This window comes from Labeo rohita, unplaced genomic scaffold, assembly GCF_022985175.1.
Source record: "Labeo rohita strain BAU-BD-2019 unplaced genomic scaffold, IGBB_LRoh.1.0 scaffold_756, whole genome shotgun sequence".
Classification (NCBI taxonomy): Eukaryota; Metazoa; Chordata; class Actinopteri; order Cypriniformes; family Cyprinidae; genus Labeo; species Labeo rohita.
In genome coordinates, this window is record NW_026129696.1 from 1,149 (window position 1) to 19,179 (window position 18,031).

The 18,031-nt window shown below is 35.9% G+C and overlaps 3 long non-coding RNA genes across 5 annotated transcripts; 2 read left to right on the plus strand and 1 right to left on the minus strand.

Moving 5' to 3' along the window:
• The first annotated feature begins 238 nt into the window (after positions 1-238).
• On the plus strand, positions 239-3,348 carry LOC127161853 (uncharacterized). 3 transcript variants are annotated; one of them, XR_007827195.1, is made up of 6 exons: positions 239-326; positions 1,945-1,993; positions 2,749-2,829; positions 2,925-3,057; positions 3,173-3,238; positions 3,325-3,348. It is a non-coding gene; the product is annotated as an uncharacterized LOC127161853 (long non-coding RNA). The 3 variants fall into 3 exon arrangements; XR_007827194.1 differs by lacking the exon at positions 239-326 and having other exon boundaries at positions 1,494-1,993; positions 2,906-3,057; XR_007827193.1 differs by lacking the exon at positions 239-326 and having other exon boundaries at positions 1,494-1,993.
• Positions 3,349-3,351: 3 nt separating this feature from the next.
• LOC127161852 (uncharacterized) lies at positions 3,352-4,249 on the plus strand. The gene is made up of 2 exons (XR_007827192.1): positions 3,352-3,553; positions 3,642-4,249. It is a non-coding gene; the product is annotated as an uncharacterized LOC127161852 (long non-coding RNA).
• Positions 4,250-8,344: 4,095 nt separating this feature from the next.
• Positions 8,345-12,059, minus strand: LOC127161854 (uncharacterized). Its single transcript, XR_007827196.1, has 5 exons — positions 11,880-12,059; positions 10,968-11,021; positions 10,697-10,788; positions 10,446-10,548; positions 8,345-8,615 (listed from the first exon to the last, which is right to left on the minus strand). It is a non-coding gene; the product is annotated as an uncharacterized LOC127161854 (long non-coding RNA).
• Positions 12,060-18,031: the final 5,972 nt, after the last annotated feature.

Here is an 18,031-nt window from a genome sequence, read left to right on the forward strand (position 1 = left end):
TCTCGTGAACTATGGGAGTTTACACTTGCTTAGTTTGCAAGAAAACCCGCTGATACATTGAATGGGCGTTATCAGTGATTATCAGCTCATTGATATGGGCCAGAAGGGGCCTGCTGCGCCTACTGGTAGGCTCAGAAGGCTGTTATCGTCCATCCAAATGGTTAATCACCGCACCAGCGAAGTATGACATGACAGTGAATTACCACCACTGGCGGAACAAATAGCAGGGGCGAAATTTTTCCAACGCCATCAACTCCACGCGGACCAATGACCAGCGAATTAGTGCATTAAAAGACGGATTTTAGATGACATCAAGACACATACAGGTAACGTCTCCTAAAATAGTCGATCGTTCCGTATTTATGAATGAAATTATTAATTTAAAATTTGCCTATGGTGAGAAAGGGGTCATGTAACAAGTCCACACGTTTACCGTATTTTTACTATAGTAACTGTTCTTCGAACACATCAAATGTATTCAGTGTAACCACAAAACATACCATGCTTTTACCTCAGTAACCGTAGTTTTACTGTGGTATTTGTAGTTTTGTTTTTACTGTGGTTTGTAGTTAAAGCACAGTTTACTATGGATTTTAGTATGTAGTTTTACTGTGGTAAGTAGTAAAAGCACAGTAACCTTGATTCTTACTATGTTTTTACTACAGTGACTGTACTTTTACTGTGGTATTTGTAGTATTTGCACAGTAACCTCAATTCTTACTATGGGTTTTTACTCAGTAACTGTAGTTTTACTGTGGTATTTGTAGTAAAAGCACAATAACCTTGATTTACTATGTGTTTACTTTACTGTGGTATTTGTAGTAAAAGCACAACAACCTTGATTCTTACTATGTTTTTACTACAGTGACTGTACTTTACTGTGGTATTTGTAGTTAAAGCACACAATAACCTCAACTGTATTTTACTATATGTGTTTTACCTCAGTAACTGTTCTTAGTTTTACTGTGGTATTTGTAGTATTTGTAGTAAAAGCACAATAACCTTGATTCTTACTATGTTTTTACTACAGTGACTGTACTTTACTGTGGTATTTGTAGTTAAAGCACAGTAACCTCAATGGGTTTACTTACTATGGGTTTACACAATAACCTTGATTCTTACTATGTTTTTACTACAGTGACTGTACTTTACTGTGGTATTTGTAGTTAAAGCACAGTAACCTCAATGCTTACTATGGGTTTACCTCAGTAACTGTAGTTTTACTGTGGTATTTGTAGTAAAAGCACAATAACCTTGATTCTTACTATGTTTTTACTACAGTGACTGTACTTTACTGTGGTATTTGTAGTTTTGTAAAAAGCAGTAACCTCAATGACCCTATGGGTTTACCTCAGTAACTGTAGTTTTACTGTGGGTTTACCTCAGTAACTGTAGTTTTACTGTGGTATTTGTAGTAAAAGCACAATAACCTTGATTCTTACTATGTTTTTACTACAGTGACTGTACTTTACTGTGGTATTTGTAGTTAAAGCACAGTAACCTCAATACTTACTATGGGTTTACCGCAGTAGCCATAGTTTTACTGTGGTATTTGTAGTAAAAGCACAATAACCTTGATTCTTACTATATTTTTACTACAGTGACTGTACTTTACTGTGGTATTTGTAGTTAAAGCACAGTAACCTCAACACTTACTTTGGGTTTACCACAATAACTGTAGTTTTACTGTGGTATTTGTAGTTAAAGCACATTAACCTCAACGCTTACTATGGGTTTAACTGTAACTCAATTACTGTAGTTTACCTCAGTAACTCTAGTTTTACTGTGGTATTTGTAGTTAAAATAACAACAACATCTGTACAGTAAAAACAACACCTACAATGTTTTTACCACATTAACCTTTTTAACTGTAAAGCACAGTAATGACAACGCTTGCCACGCCTTTAATACTTTAATATTCAATATTTTGTTTCTGTCTTGCAGTTACATCGGATCACACAGCGGCTCTTTTAAGAAGCCATCTCTTGTAAAGGTATCATGTTGAAGCAGTAATAATTTATGCAATTTACCAAGTCAACAAATTCATTTGATATTTGACAAGTGTACTTATACAAAATTCTACGACTTTCACTCCTACTGCTGTCATTGGCCATAGCTTCAACTCTCATGTAGTTTGTGCCCATTTGTGCCCCAGTGTTTATATCGTCAAGTTTATATTAAGTCCATTGAATTTTTGAATAACCTTTACAAATTGGTGCCGTCTCTTCCCGTTCTAACAGTACATGATATCTGTTCACACCTCAGACTCAGCCTTTCTTTCAATGTTGGTGTTTAATAAACACATCTAAGAAACAGGAGTCTGGAAATGTTAGTTTAGACAAATCAGATCTTCAGTTAATTTGGCCAAATCAAATCACTTAAAGTTGTTCACACTAAGAACAAGAAATGTATATAATGGTAAATATTTTAGCATCCACACCAACAGACGATGACGGTGTATACATGCTGCAGTTAGAGTATGTTGTTGTCTGCTGCGGTGTGGACTCATCCTTGGTGTAAAGAGGCCTTTAAATTGCTTACAACAATACTGTCAGCATGTAATCATATTTAAAATTGTTCATATTAATGTAGCTTGCTATTGGACAATACAGCTTTTTCTAATACTACTTTCCTCTCACTCTGTTAAACTTGCACACAAAATGTTGCCTTTCTCTGCCTATTTCGCTTCCTCTTATTCCTTTACTCCTTCACTTACACATTTTTTTTTTTTTTTTTTTGTGTTGTAAGTTTTTGCATGATGGCCTTTCTCAGACTCTGAATCTGATGTGTACAGATGAACTCAGGAGCCTGTTAAAGTTGCCAGGGAATGTGAGCTTGAAGTTTATTATTATAACTAATTAATTTATGTTTAAACAAAAATAATAATTAAACATGGGGTCAATAGATATTTTCTTGTTTTACAGCTGAAGACCAAAAACACAAAGAAAATCAGTCACAGCTAGCAAGTCAAACCGGTCCTGATGAATGAGGAATGAATATGGCCTTCTTGAGCCCAAACAGAAAAAGACAGAGCTGGAAGGTTGCACATTTCCATTGGTATGTATGTACTCAAGCAATGCAGTTGTGTGTGTGGTACCAGCATTGACATTGATCTCTCAAAAGACAGCAGTTACAGTTACTTCAAGTTTTTCACACGTGCATCTTTTTATAGCTCCTAGAATAAGCAAATCAACTCTGCCATTATCTTTGGAATTTGGGCAGGAAATGATCGAATATGGTGAGTACTGACACCTACACCTGCATTCACCAACAGTATTTCTCTGGAGTTATTGTTGACTTATTATTTTGTGGGTTTGTTTGAAGGAGGATGAAGCCAGTTTGAAGAGAGAGAATTTCAACAGTCACCAAGTTCAGCACTGCAGCCTGAACCCATCAGGTATCTGCTGTGAGGACTGCATTCATGAACGGCTCTACTGTGACAGCTCAGATGTTACGGTCCATAAAAGTAAACTTCACAACTGATCAACTGCGAGATAGTTATGGAGGGATTCTTTTGGCCCATACCTCCAACAACCTCCAACAGGAGTCAATGGTAAATCCAGTGCAACGATTATAAATAAAAAATACTTTATATTGTTTATTAATTCACCACATTATAAATACTTATTTTGTCCCTCCAGGACATCTACACCAGGTGGTGTGTGAGGAGGACCGTCAGAGACTCCAGTCACCCAAGCCATGGACTGCTCTTACCGTTACCATCAGGCAGATGTTATTGCAGAACCTACACCAGCAGACTGCAAGACAAATTCTTTCCACGGGCAATCAGACTGAACTGAACTCGTACTAGTAACACACAGCACATCAACCTCGTATGTACTGCACTCTATCATTTACACTGACTGGACTCTGACTCACTATTATTCTGTATCCTGACATTCTGTTTGCACTAATTCATACTGTAGTGCACTGCAATGGTATATGTGTACTGTAATTATTGTGTTTATTACTGTTTTCATTTCATGCTCTCTGTATAGTATAATATTTACCGTATGTTGTTCTTTAGCTGTATTGAGTCCCTTATATATGTGTGTTGCATATATATATATATATATATATATATATATATATATATATATATATATATATATATATATATATATATATATATATATATATATTTAATACTTGTCATCCATACTGTCATGCTGCAGTTTGCACAAAAGACTTTCACCACCTGTACACTTACGTTCATAATATTGTTGTAAATAAAGTGATTTGATTTGAATTGGTCACATGTCTTTTGTTCGTCAGTAGTACTGTAGGGTGCTGCATAACAACTGCAAATTAAGTCATGGAAGAAGAAGATTATAATAGGGACATGGACAAGCAAGCAAGAGGAAGAAAACCAGGAGAGCTCTGATAATGAGCAGGAAAGTGAATGTAATTCTATGATGCTCAGGACATTTTTACCATGCATACATTTGGATGATTTTTATCTGATTAAAATAATACGGTTTTAAATAACTCGTTTTATTTCTCTTGAATATGGTTTGACTTTATATGCTACTGTCTTTATGCTGTGTTCTCCAGTACGTATTAGGGATGGTGTTTGGTAAATACACCATTTAATTTTGTAAACAATACATACAGTGGGCACGGAAAATATTCAGACCCCCTTAAATTTTTCACTCTTTGTTATATTGCAGCCATTTGCTAAAATTATTTAAGTTCATTTTTTTCCTCATTAATGTACACACAGCACCCCATATTGACAGAAAGACACAGAATTGTTGACATTTTTGCAGATTTATTTAAAAAGAAAAACTGAAATATCACATGGTCCTAAGTATTCAGACCCTTTGCTCAGTATTTAGTAGAAGCACCCTTTTGATCTAATACAGCCATGAGTCTTTTTGGGAAAGATGCAACAAGTTTTTCACACCTGGATTTGGGGATCCTCTGCCATTCCTCCTTGCAGATCCTCTCCAGTTCTGTCAGGTTGGATGGTAAACGTTGGTGGACAGCCATTTTTAGGTCTCTCCAGAGATGCTCAATTGGGTTTAAGTCAGGGCTCCGGCTGGGCCATTCAAGAACAGTCACGGAGTTGTTGTGAAGCCACTCCTTCATTATTTTAGCTGTGTGCTTAGGGTCATTGTCTTGTTGGAAGGTAAACCTTCGGCCCAGTCTGAGGTCCTGAGCACTCTGGAGAAGGTTTTCGTCCAGGATATCCCTGTACTTGGCCGCATTCATCTTTCCCTCGATTGCAACCAGTCGTCCTGTCCCTGCAGCTGAAAAACACCCCCACAGCATGATGCTGCCACCACCATGCTTCACTGTTGGGACTGTATTGGACAGGTGATGAGCAGTGCCTGGTTTTCTCCACACATACCGCTTAGAATTAAGGCCAAAAAGTTATATCTTGGTCTCATCAGACCAGAGAATCTTATTTCTCACCACCTTGGAGTCCTTCAGGTGTTTTTTTTAGCAAACTCCATGCGGGCTTTCATGTGTCTTGCACTGAGGAGAGGCTTCCGTCGGGCCACTCTGCCATAAAGCCTCAACTGGTGGAGGGCTGCAGTGATGGTTGACTTTCTACAACGTTCTCCCATCTCCCGACTGCATCTCTGGAGCTCAGCCACAGTGATCTTTGGGTTCTTCTTTACCTCTCTCACCAAGGCTCTTCTCCTCCGATAGCTCAGTTTGGCCGGACGGCCAGCTCTAGGAAGGGTTCTGGTCATCCCAAACATCTTCCATTTAAGGATTATGGAGGTCACTGTGCTCTTAGGAACCTTGAGTGCAGCAGAAAGTGTTATAACCTTGTAACCTTGGCCAGATCTATGTCTTGCCACAATTCTGTCTCTGAGCTCTTCAGGCAGTTCCTTTGACCTCATGATTCTCATTTGCTCTGACATGCACTGTGAGCTGTAAGGTCTTATATAGACAGGTGTGTGGCTTTCCTAATCAAGTCCAGTCAGTATAATCAAACACAGCTGGACTCAAATGAAGGTGTAGAACCATCTCAAGGATGATCAGAAGAAATGAACAGCACCTGAGTTAAATATATGAGTGTCACAGCAAAGGGTCTGAATACTTAGGACCATGTGATATTTAAGTTTTTCTTTTTTAATAAATCTGCAATAATGTCAACAATTCTGTGTTTTTCTGTCAATATGGGGTGCTGTGTGTACATTAATGAGGAAAAAAAAAAAAAAAAAAAAAAAAAATGATGTACCCACTGTATAATTACTGTTATTGTTTTAATAAAGACATGAACATTTGTTGGTATTAATGGCGTTACATGGAAGGCTGCAAGAACTATATTGCTACAGACAAGTCTTGCACAACTAAGGGTAATGCAGCAGGGAAAGATCAACATGAATCCTGTACTGTATTATAGGCAAGATGAGCATGCACATTACTGATGTTTAGCACCTGAAAAGGACAGAGATGAGAAATTTTCAACACAGAGATACAAATTAGGTATTTTATATTATAATTTTTTTGCATTGCATTAATTATATGCACCATAAACCACACTGTCTGTACCTTGTCTTACTGAATGACACATTGACATTGTGTGCAATGAAGTGTCACAGTATGTATTGGTTGTTTAAACTGGTGTCTTTGTTTACTGTCAACACTGTATTTTTACTCCTAATCTGTTTAAATAAATGGAGCCCATTATAAATAGGCACTGGTGTAGATTTTTTGGGGTCTGTTCTTATTCTAAGATAACTATGACTTGCAACTTACATATTGGGAAGTTGTTGAAAAGACCATCTAATCAGCACAGTTTGTTGTCCATGATGAGATTAGATCTGTGTATGTTTTACTGTTCTTCCACCCTCAGGGGCCCAGTAGAGTCCCCTAGAAGAGCAAAGAAAATTAACATTTCAAATGGCTATAAATCAAAGTCTGATTATATCTTTAAAGAGAAATTTGGAAAGACAACTACTTATTCTACGTTAATTAAATAATGTTAGACAGAGTTTTCAAACATATATGGAAAGGTGGTATAAAGGTGTTTTAGAAAGTGCTCTTAGTAAAATACTTCATTTCAGCCTGCCTCTTAAATATGTCATAGATGTTTGTACAACGAACATGTTTATATATACCTTTGTTCAAAAAAAAAAATTGTATTTTCCCCATTTTATTATTTAACATTTTAAACTACATTACCCATAAGCCTCTGCTATTTCATCGATAGGATGCGAAAAACATGGCGCTGTTATTTGTAGTTTAATTAGGTTATGCTCGGGGTTAGGGTTATGATCTCGGTAAAGTGCTAATTTCTCACGAAATAGCAACACTGAACTGTTAACTGAATGTACTAATTATGTAATAATACCAGCAAAACGTACTTTGCAACATTAAGCGTTTTTTAATTTGGGTTAAAAGATAGTCCAATTACAGGGGTGTCTGCAAGCGCCAGGAAACTTCAAAGCCAATGGAAACCCACTTGAGCAGAGTTTACTTGTCCATATATGGTCATTTATGACAGGATCTTCCGGATTCTTGTGGTGAATGGACAGATAATCGGTTAAAGATTTATCTGTCCCCACTTCATATAAAAACTGCAGCAACAGATTGCATTATGTGGTTAACATGATGCAGTAATATATTTGTTGATTACAGTGTTGTTGTTGTTATTGTTTTTCCTCCAAACAAGGGTGTAATGGCTCCCGTGGTATACATTGTTTACACTAATAATAATATTGTACAGTATTTAAATTCAAAAGTGTGCATATACTGTGTGAAAAATAAGTAATGAATCATTTGCTCACAAAAAAAAAAAAAAAAAAAAAAAAAAAAACTGATAATTCTTCAAACATGTCAAACATGCAGCATACTATTCAATTTTGCTTTCATAACATTTACAGTGTATTTATAGTGTATTAAAGGTATACAATTTATCACTTTTATGTTTCCTGAAAATGGACCCTACAAACTTGCCATTGTTAGCTTTGCTAGTTGAAGAACAGGAATATATAAAAACCACACACACACACATTACAAATTTTCCAATGTTTATTGATATGTTAAACTTTTCCAAGACAAACATTGTGCCCAGAACAGCACTCTCTCTCCAGTTTGTGCCACTATGAAAAAAAAAAAAAAAAAAAAAAACAACAACAACAACAACAAAACAAACAAACAAAAAAAAAAAAAAAAGCAGTTATAAAATCTAACAACTTCAAACAATGACTGATTGATAAAGTAATTAATGGGTTCATGGAAACAAATATGTAACTACATTATCCACTATTAAAAAATAAAAATAGAATTTGTTTACAGAAAATGTCATAAAATGCCAATTAATATTTTACAAACTGGGAGCTTCGAGGCTCCAGTTGAAATTATTATTTTCTTGCTTTTAATAAAAAAAAAAATAAAAAAAAAAATAAATTAAATATTACAATTATTATTCTCCTGTAATCACTGTTTGCTTCTATTGTGACTAAATGCAGGAACAATTAAAAAAGTTAACAGTTATATTTTTTTTTTAGACAATTATAATTTTGCTAAGACTGGAAGTTGGCAATAAAGGAGCGAGAGCAGATGTGCCACATGAGAGAGAGATGTGGACATTTTTGGAAGGACTGATATTGTAGAGAGCTGATGGAGAAGGACCAAGCAATCTGTGAGAAATCCTGCAAGACAGGAAAATTTAATCACATGATGAACAATAAAAACACTGACAACAACAAATAGCAGACAACAACTGTAACTGCAGTGTGTATAAAACAGTAAACAGGCCGTCATCGTCTGTTGCCGTGGATGCTAAAATATTTACCATTATGTATATTTCTTGTTCTTGGTGTGAACAGCGTTAAGTGATCTGATTTGGCCAAATTAACTGAAAACTGATTTTTTTTTTTTTTTTTTCACGTGATAAGTAAATCTAGCATTTCCAGACTCTAGCTTCTTAGACAGATGTGTTCAGTAAAAATCAACCTGGGGTGCGTTTCCCGTACAACGACGTAACTTGCTGATTAACCTCCATAGTACGATGCATTGTTGTGGAAACTAACTAGCTAGTCACGACTGTTTCCTGAACATGTCCGCATCTGAACCACATTAGTTCAACAATGTAGGGCCATTGTTAATGACATCACAGAGTAATAACTTTGATTGGAGATCTCTAAAATGCAGCTATATTAAACATGGCACCTCATGACTAAATTACTATTTTTTGTTCCCTGACATTTCGCTTTATTTGATGTTTGATTCATCGCGGGTTCCCTCTTACGTCATACTCGGGGGTTCCCGTAGGCATTTATGCGCATGCGCACTATTCAATAATGGCACCTACAGTGGAAGCTTTAAAATACATCGATTAAAATGCATTCATATGGGATCAATGAAAGATATAGATTGTACTGCATGTTAGTTTGCTTATTGTGCCCAAGAGCATAATTTATTGAGCTCATATGTGACCCTGGATCACAAAACCAGTCATAAGGGTAATTTTTTCAAAATTGAGATTTATAAAACATATGAAAGCTGAATAAATAAGCTTTTCATTGATGTATAGTTTGTTAGGATAAGACAATATTTGGCCGAGATACAACTATTTGAATATCTGGAATCTGAGGGTGCAAAAAAATCAAAATATTGAGAAAATTGCCTTCAAAGTTCTTCAAATAATGTTCTTAACAATGTATATGACTAATCAAAAATTAAGTTTTCATACATTTACAGTAGGAATTTTACAAAATATTTTAATAGAACATGATATTTACTTAATTTCCTAATGATTTTTGCCATAAAAGAAAAATCAATAATTTTGACCATACAATGTATTTTTGGCTATTGCTACAAATAAACCTCAGCGACTTGGTTTTGTGGTCCAGGGTCACATATGTCTTACTAACAAGGAAAAGGCTATGCTTCTAACCACAGGTCGGGAGCTGTAGTTCCAACCACGTAAGTTTGTGACGCAGTTTGCAAATGTTTGTTTGAACTATGGTGTCGGGAAAGAACGAATCTTTGAACTATGGTGGTAACGACAAACTTGTGACCATAGTCCATAGCATGGCTAACGATGCTTTTGGGAAACGCACCCCTGGAAAGAAAGGCTTACTCTGAGGTGTGGACAGATATCATGTACTGTTAAAACGGGAAGAGACGGCACCAATTTGTAAAGGTTAATAAAGAATTAAATGGACTTAATATAAACTTGATGATACAAACACTCTGACTACTTCCAATGGGCACAAACTACATGCGAGTTGAAGCTATGGCCAATGACAGCAGTAGGAGTGAAAGTCGTAGAATTTTGTATAAGTACACTTGTCCAATATCATATGAATTTGTTGACTTGGTAAATTGCATGAATTATCACTACTTCAACATGATATTTTGTTCTTCCTGATAGGACCGTGGTGTATGTAAACCAAAGTTAAAGAAACATCAAATGCTGTGCAAATGTAACAGTATAGTACAGTTCAGTCAAGGTGCTCAGACAAACACAGACATACCATTGGAAATTTTTGCCTTTGCAGCTTTTGGTGTTCTCCGTAAACGGACAATATGGCCTAATTCAAATCCCATGACAGGCCTTCCTCTGGTCTTCACTTTCAGCTGAAACAAAGACAAATATACATGATGAGACAGTGTGCTAAAAATGATCTGTGACCAAAATATTTGAGAAGATGGACTGTAAGGAATGTTATTATTAACACATAACATTAGGATGTGTACATTAAATCAAACTTGTGAAGGGTTGAACCTTTGAATGACTTGTTCAGCCTCCTTGACAGCTTCTTCAAGACCAGCATTGGGAGCTTCAAGTCCAAGTTCCCTGTTAATTCTAGCAGCTTTCTGAAAAAAATGGTCAAAATTTGATTCTGAGTTTTAAAAATATGCCATGATGAACCACAGAAAGAGAGGCTATGTGTAAATGAATTATGGATTAGTTCAGAAAAACAGGAGAGGAAAAGTTGAGAGAGAGAGAGAAAGAAAGAAAGAAAGAAAGAAAGAAAGAAAGAAAGACAGAGAACCTTTACAAGAGATGGCTTCTTAAAAGAGCTGCTGGAGTGTGTGATCCGATGTAACTGCAAGACAGAAACAAAATATTAAATTACAATTACTTCACAAAAAACTTATTAAAGGGCGTGGCAAGCGTTGTCATTACTGTGCTTTACAAACAGTATACCGTAAAAACAGTTAAAACATGGTAAGTGTTGTTGTTACTATGCTTTAACTACAAATACCACAGCAAAACTAGAGTTACTGAGGTAAACCCATAGTAAATACTGAGGTTACTGTGCCGTAGCTACAAATACCACAGTAAAACGGTTACTGAGGTAAACTCATAGTAAGTGAGGTTATTGTGCTTTAACTACAAATATCACAGCTAACTACTTACTGAGGTAAACCCATAGTAAGTGTTGAGGTTACTGTGCTTTAACTACAAATACCACATTAAAAGTACAGTCACTGTAGTAAAAACATGGTATGTATAAAGGTTATTGTGTTTTCACTACAAATACCACAGTTAAACTAGAATTACTGAGGTAAACCCATAGTAAGGGTTGCCTTAACTACAAATAACGTTACCACATTAAAACTACAGTCACTGTAGTAAAAACACGGTAAGCATTGAGGTTATCGTGCTGTAACTGCAAATACCACAGTAAAACTATGGTTACTGAGGTAAATCCATAGTAAGTGTTGAGCTTACTGGGCTTTAAATACGAACCACAGTAAAACTACAGTTATGGTGGTAAAAGCATGGCATATTTTGTGGTTACTGTAAACTGACTACTGACGTGGTCGAGTGACAGTTACTATAGTAAAAATACGGTAAACGTGTGGACTTGTTACATGACCCCTTTCTCACCATAGGCAAATTTTAAATTAATCATTTCATTCATAAATACGGAACGATCGACTATTTTAGGAGACGGTACCTGTATGTGTCTTGACGTCATCTAAAATCCGTCTTTTAATGCACTAATTCGCTGGTCATTGGTCCGCGTGGAGTTGATGGCGTTGGGGAAACGATCGCCCCTGCTGGTACGCCAGTGGTAATTTCACCGTCATACTTGCGTGCGGTGATTAACCATTTGGATGGACGATAACAGCCTTCTGAGCCTACCAGTAGGCGCAGAGGCCCCTTCTGGCCCATATCAATGAGCTGATAATCACTGATAACGCCCATTCAATCGAGTGATAACATTGACAGAATCAGCTTTAGCAATCCAATTTGTCTGAGCCTGATCCACTCTGCAATATTTCAATTAATAACGCTTTATGGGGATCTTACCCATAAACCTGGAATTCAAAGCGTTCATGAACAAGACCTCGACCGTCATGGATTGAAACCATCAATCCTGATTCTAGGAAACGGTGACAACATTCTATATCGATTAGGGGACAAAGTTAATCTCTTAGAGAGGATCAAATTCTGAAAAGGACATCTGACGCTGCGCAAGAGCTGATGGAGCATAACTGGAGTTCTGGCTCTGCTGCGGATGATCAGCTGAAGTGCGGCTGCACAGCGGGAAAAACGTGTCATGTAACAGACTTCATAGGCTCTACGTTTAAAGCACATTACCAAGGAAAAATGATCAAACTGATGCATACAGTCATTGAGCATGCGTGCGATCCGTATCATGATTGTACGGGGGATACCAAACATGTAACAAATCTCAAGAATGAAATGGACGTTGTAAGAAGCCTGAAAAATAATCCATGGCCTGATTTAACAAGCGTGTTCATTTACAGCAAAGAGCCAATCAGTGTAATCACCAGAGAAATTCTGGATGCGATGACTGAACGTAGTGATCAGATGGAAATTAATGAAGTTCTCTGTCTGTGTACGTATGTAACAGACTTGTGTGTGTCACTGTTTTCAAAACATTCAGAATCTGTGTTATGTGAAATCGTTGGAGCGCACGTCGACTTCATACTGGGCCAAAACATACTGGCCTTCAGAGATTTTCTTTTTTGGCTGGACCACCTGTAATGTCAGTGCTGTTGTTTGTTTGTAATGGCTATTTTTTTTCTTCACTACTTCAATCTATGAATGTATATTCATCACTATATTGTTACAAATAAAAGGCTGAATCACTCGTTATCATTTTCTCCGAGTTGCATTTTTGGATTTTAATGATTTTGCATAGGATTTTATCCAAATGAGCAAATTTACAAATAGCATTTTTAATAAATTTTCGAAAAAGAAAACGAGTAGACGAGCGTAGATAGAAATTTAGAAATGATCTTATGATCTCTAATATAAACTAGGTTACTATTAATAACATAACGTAAATGTCTGGAATGGAGACAGAGTTTAAAAGCGATATTTTCTTAAATGAACCAAATTCGCAGAAATATTGACGTATATGAACAAAGAGGCCCGCTAACACAACATCAAAAAGTAGAAAATAAAGCGTAAGGCTTGACAATTACAATTAGGTGTCAAAATAAGATAAGGATGGTGAGCCTGTGGTAAACAAATTCAAATAGAAAGCGCGAACAAAGTCATGAAAACATCTAAAATTGTTGCAGTTTCAAAGTGTAACGCTATGAAAAACTTTGCGGTTTATATCTCACAACGGTGTGACGAGGCCTAGCGTACTAGCGCAGATAAAGTCAAGGTATCTAGTAAATTTTAGGCATACTTGGCAGGGATCAGTCTGTTGAGTTGTTAGGGTACATTGTACTTATTGTCATTATGTATATTTGTATGCTTGTATTCATTTCAACGTTTTAATGAACGCGGTTACATAATTTGTCTTTGTGACATTCGACGGAATATTTTATTAAAAGATGACGCAGTGGACTGTTTGAGTAAGAGTAATGCTCTCGCCTGTCACTTTTACTGTCGCATTTAAGTTTCACCGCTTACACGCACCCATCCACCGAAACCTGTTGTTATAAACTTCATGCCTGACACTTTTGCAACTGACTAAAAACTAATAAGCTAAACAAACAATGAAGGATCAATGCATAAAACTATGACCCCAAACATTGTTTACTTAAATAAACAAAAGACAATAATCCCCAATACATTCACACAGTTAACTTTATTTAAATGTTTCACTGATATAAAATGACCCTGAGTTGTTAGAAAATAAATGTATACTGACATCACTGCGAGATGACTTAAGGAGCTGATGAATCGGTTCTTTGAACCAGTTCAAGCCGAACTGTCCAAATGAATCGTTTCGCAGAAATGCATCGGACTCTGCATCACTGACACAGATCACAAAAAAGGGTTTTGTCACATCACAACACGGAAGGAGCGTATACTTTCTACTTTCTAATACAAAAATTGTGGAAATGTGAGTCTTTTTATATAGGGGACCAAATGTCCCCACAAGGATAGTAAAACCTGAAATTTTTGACATTGTGGGGACCGGCCTGCAGTCCCAACAATGTTAAAAAATGATTAAAAATAGTAAATGATGTTTATCTGAAAGTGTAACTATGCAAACATATTTTCTGTGAGGGCTAGGTCTAGGGTTAGGGTTGGGTTAGGGGATAGACAATATCGTTTGGTCAGTATAAAATCTATAGAAGTCTATGGAAAGTCCCCACAATTCACAAAAACAAACGTGTGTGCAGGGTATGGCATTCTTAAAACATATTTGTCAACATGATTATTTTGTTTTATCATGTTTTGACCCTACATTTATTGAATCTTTGTAGAAAAAAGTAAAATCATATAGATCTATAATACTTGTGAACCCTTAAATCTTAACCAAAGTATTACCACAATTTGTAAATTCTATAGTTTTAGCACATATTGCATACTAGGATTTAACAGTGGAGATACTTTATACTGCTGGACAAAAATTATTATTAACAATGTATCTTCATTAGCTGCAGATATTTTTAATGACTGGACTTGTTTGAGGATATGTATCTAGTTGAAAATGTCTACTTTAGTTTTATTTTAAAACACACTTATTTGTTATCACCTTTGTAGAAATGACAAAGGTAAAGAACCTACTGTAAACTTTTAAGCAATCTAAATTGTTTGAAGTGAAAAAATTAATATAAATTATACTTTGAGACTACGTCAGACCATTTCTACCAAAGGACATCACATGTAGTAGAAACACTATTTATTTATACTTAGAAGTAATGTTACGCTTTGAAATAAATGTTGCACATTCAAAACATTCACTAACACAAGACTAACATCTCATATCATCTGGTCAGTATCTCCTCCCTCACCCCTCCCGTTTCTCTGTGAGGGTCTGAAACAGACTGATCTGCAGTTTCACAATGGACAAGACATGGGGCTGTGAGTGTTTGTTAACAATTCAGCTTAAACTAAATGTTGTTGTTTTAATTTTTTATTAAAATAAGCACCCTGAATTTATTTTTTTTTTTTTTCATATTTAGTGCTACCTAAAACTATAGTAATTGTTTCTCTGTGTTTAAGTGCCATGTTTATTTTTATTTTTCATATTGAGCGTTATATATGTAGTCACAGTTTTTTTTTTTTTTTTTTTTTTTTTTGTTTTTTAAATAGAGATAAATCTTTAATTTATCTGTCTGTCTATATTTGTTTATTTGATTTATCAGGACACAAATTTGTATGGTTATATGGGTTTTACACTGCTATTACATAAATGTGATTTATGAGGATATTTCTTGAGTCATTGTTATTAAAATACTTACAAACATATTAAATGTTTTATTTAAAACGTAAACATACAGAAAGATTTGTGTGATGGCTAGGTATTTGTACTGTAAAAAATCATTACTCCTATGGAATGACACCATAAAACATTAAAACTCAGTATGTGTGTGTGCGTGTGTGTGTGTGTGGTTCTCTTGTTGTGTAGTAATACTTGATGAATGATTGCCAAGATTTGTTCCCATGAACATAATAGCTTTTTTTAAATTATAAATTAAAATAAATGTTGTTTATGGAAAATAAAAATGCAGAAAGTTTACTGTGATTCGTAGTTTTAGAGGGTGATACAGTATAAAATGTATTAATATAATGTAGAAACTTTAATCTTCTATGAAACTGCTTTAGAATGATTTGTATCGTGAAAGGGGAATACAAATAAACATGAATTTAATTGAATTATGTCTATGGAAAGCCGCCATAAAACATTTGACATGTCCAGACATGTCGGGGCCCACAATTCCCCTTTTTACTTATTTTTACATTTGGTGTCTCTTAAAATTGTTTACTCATTTTGATATTGCCCTTAAAACCAACATCTTTCTCACATCCCAGAGAGAGAGAGAGAGCATGACACAGCATGCAATGGAACCGGACATGTGAACGTCAGATGGTCCCAGGATGTGAGAGTTCAAAATGGACCATAAAAGTTCAGAAATGATCCTCAGGGCTTCATTTATCACCGGTCAGAGTTCAACAACAATCAATCTTCATATTGCTGCACCCGGAGATCATTAACAGGTCACGGGTCATCGCTGGCATTTTAATTATGCTAAAACCATGTCATTTCCACATCTGCACATTATTAGAAGGTCATGGGTCACTACCCCCTAGGCACTCTCAAGGTCGCGAGGGGGAGGGGGGAGGTCAGAGGTCACGCCGGAAGTCATCAATCAAAAAATGACACAAGGCGTATCATATATACTACTGATATGCATAAAACTTCCAACACATCAAGAAGTGTCTTTCTGCATTGTAAATAACATTCCTTTTATGCATGTCAAACATTTTTAATGTGGGTCAGCTTTATTCATGAAACTGCATGAACTAGCATTTTCTGACTGAGAAAAGACGTTTTAGAGCGTTTCCAAACATGCCTTGGTTTCACGAGTAGAGATGCCTAAAAACACTATTGGCGTTCCTAGAAGGCTCTAACTAAGCGTTTTATGCACTGAGGCCCTATCTAATTTTGATATGCATAAACCTTCTAACACATCAAGAAGTGTCTTTCTGCATTGAAAATAAGGTTCCTTTCTTGCATGTGAAATATTTTTAATGTGGGTCAGCTTTATTCATGAAACTTCATGCACTAGCGTTTTCTGACTGAGAAAAGACGTTTTAGAGCGTTTCCAAGAATGCCTTGGTTTCACGAGCTGAGATGCCTAAAAACACTTTTGGCATTCCTAGAAGGCTCTAACTAATCGTTTTATGCACTGAGGCCCTATCTAAATTTGATATGCATAAAACTTCTAACACATCAAGAAGTGTCTTTCTGCATTGTAAATAACATTCCTTTCATGCATGTGAAACATTTTATTATGGGTCAGCTTTATTCATGAAACTGCATGAACTAGCGTTTTCTGACTGAGAAAATACGTTTTAGAGCGTTTCCAAACATGCCTTGGTTTCACGAGTAGAGATGCCTAAAAACACTATTGGCGTTCCTAGAAGGCTCTAACTAAGCGTTTTATGCACTGAGGCCCTATCTAATTTTGATATGCATAAACCTTCTAACACATCAAGAAGTGTCTTTCTGCATTGAAAATAAGGTTCCTTTCTTGCATGTGAAATATTTTTAATGTGGGTCAGCTTTATTCATGAAACTTCATGCACTAGCGTTTTCTGACTGAGAAAAGACGTTTTAGAGTGTTTCCAAGAATGCCTTGGTTTCACGAGCTGAGATGCCTAAAAACACTTTTGGCATTCCTAGAAGGCTCTAACTAATCGTTTTGTGCACTGAGGCCCTATCTAAATTTGATATGCATAAAACTTCTAACACATCAAGAAGTGTCTTTCTGGCATTGTAAATAACATTCCTTTCATGCATGTGAAACATTTTATTATGGGTCAGCTTTATTCATGAAACTGCATGAACTAGCGTTTTCTGACTGAGAAAATACGTTTTAGAGCGTTTCCAAACATGCCTTGGTTTCATGAGCTAAGATGCCTAAAAACACTATTGGCGATCCTAGAAGGCTCTAACTAAGTGTTTTATGCACTGAGGCTCTAACTAAATTTGATATACATAAACCTTCTTGTCTTTCTGCAACACATCAAGAAGTGTCTTTTTCTGCATTGTAAATAACATTCCTTTCATGCATGTGAAATATTTTTAATGTGGGTCAGCTTTTTCATGAAACTGCATGAAAAAACTTTTGGCTGACAAAAGATCTTTTAGACTGAGAAAAGACA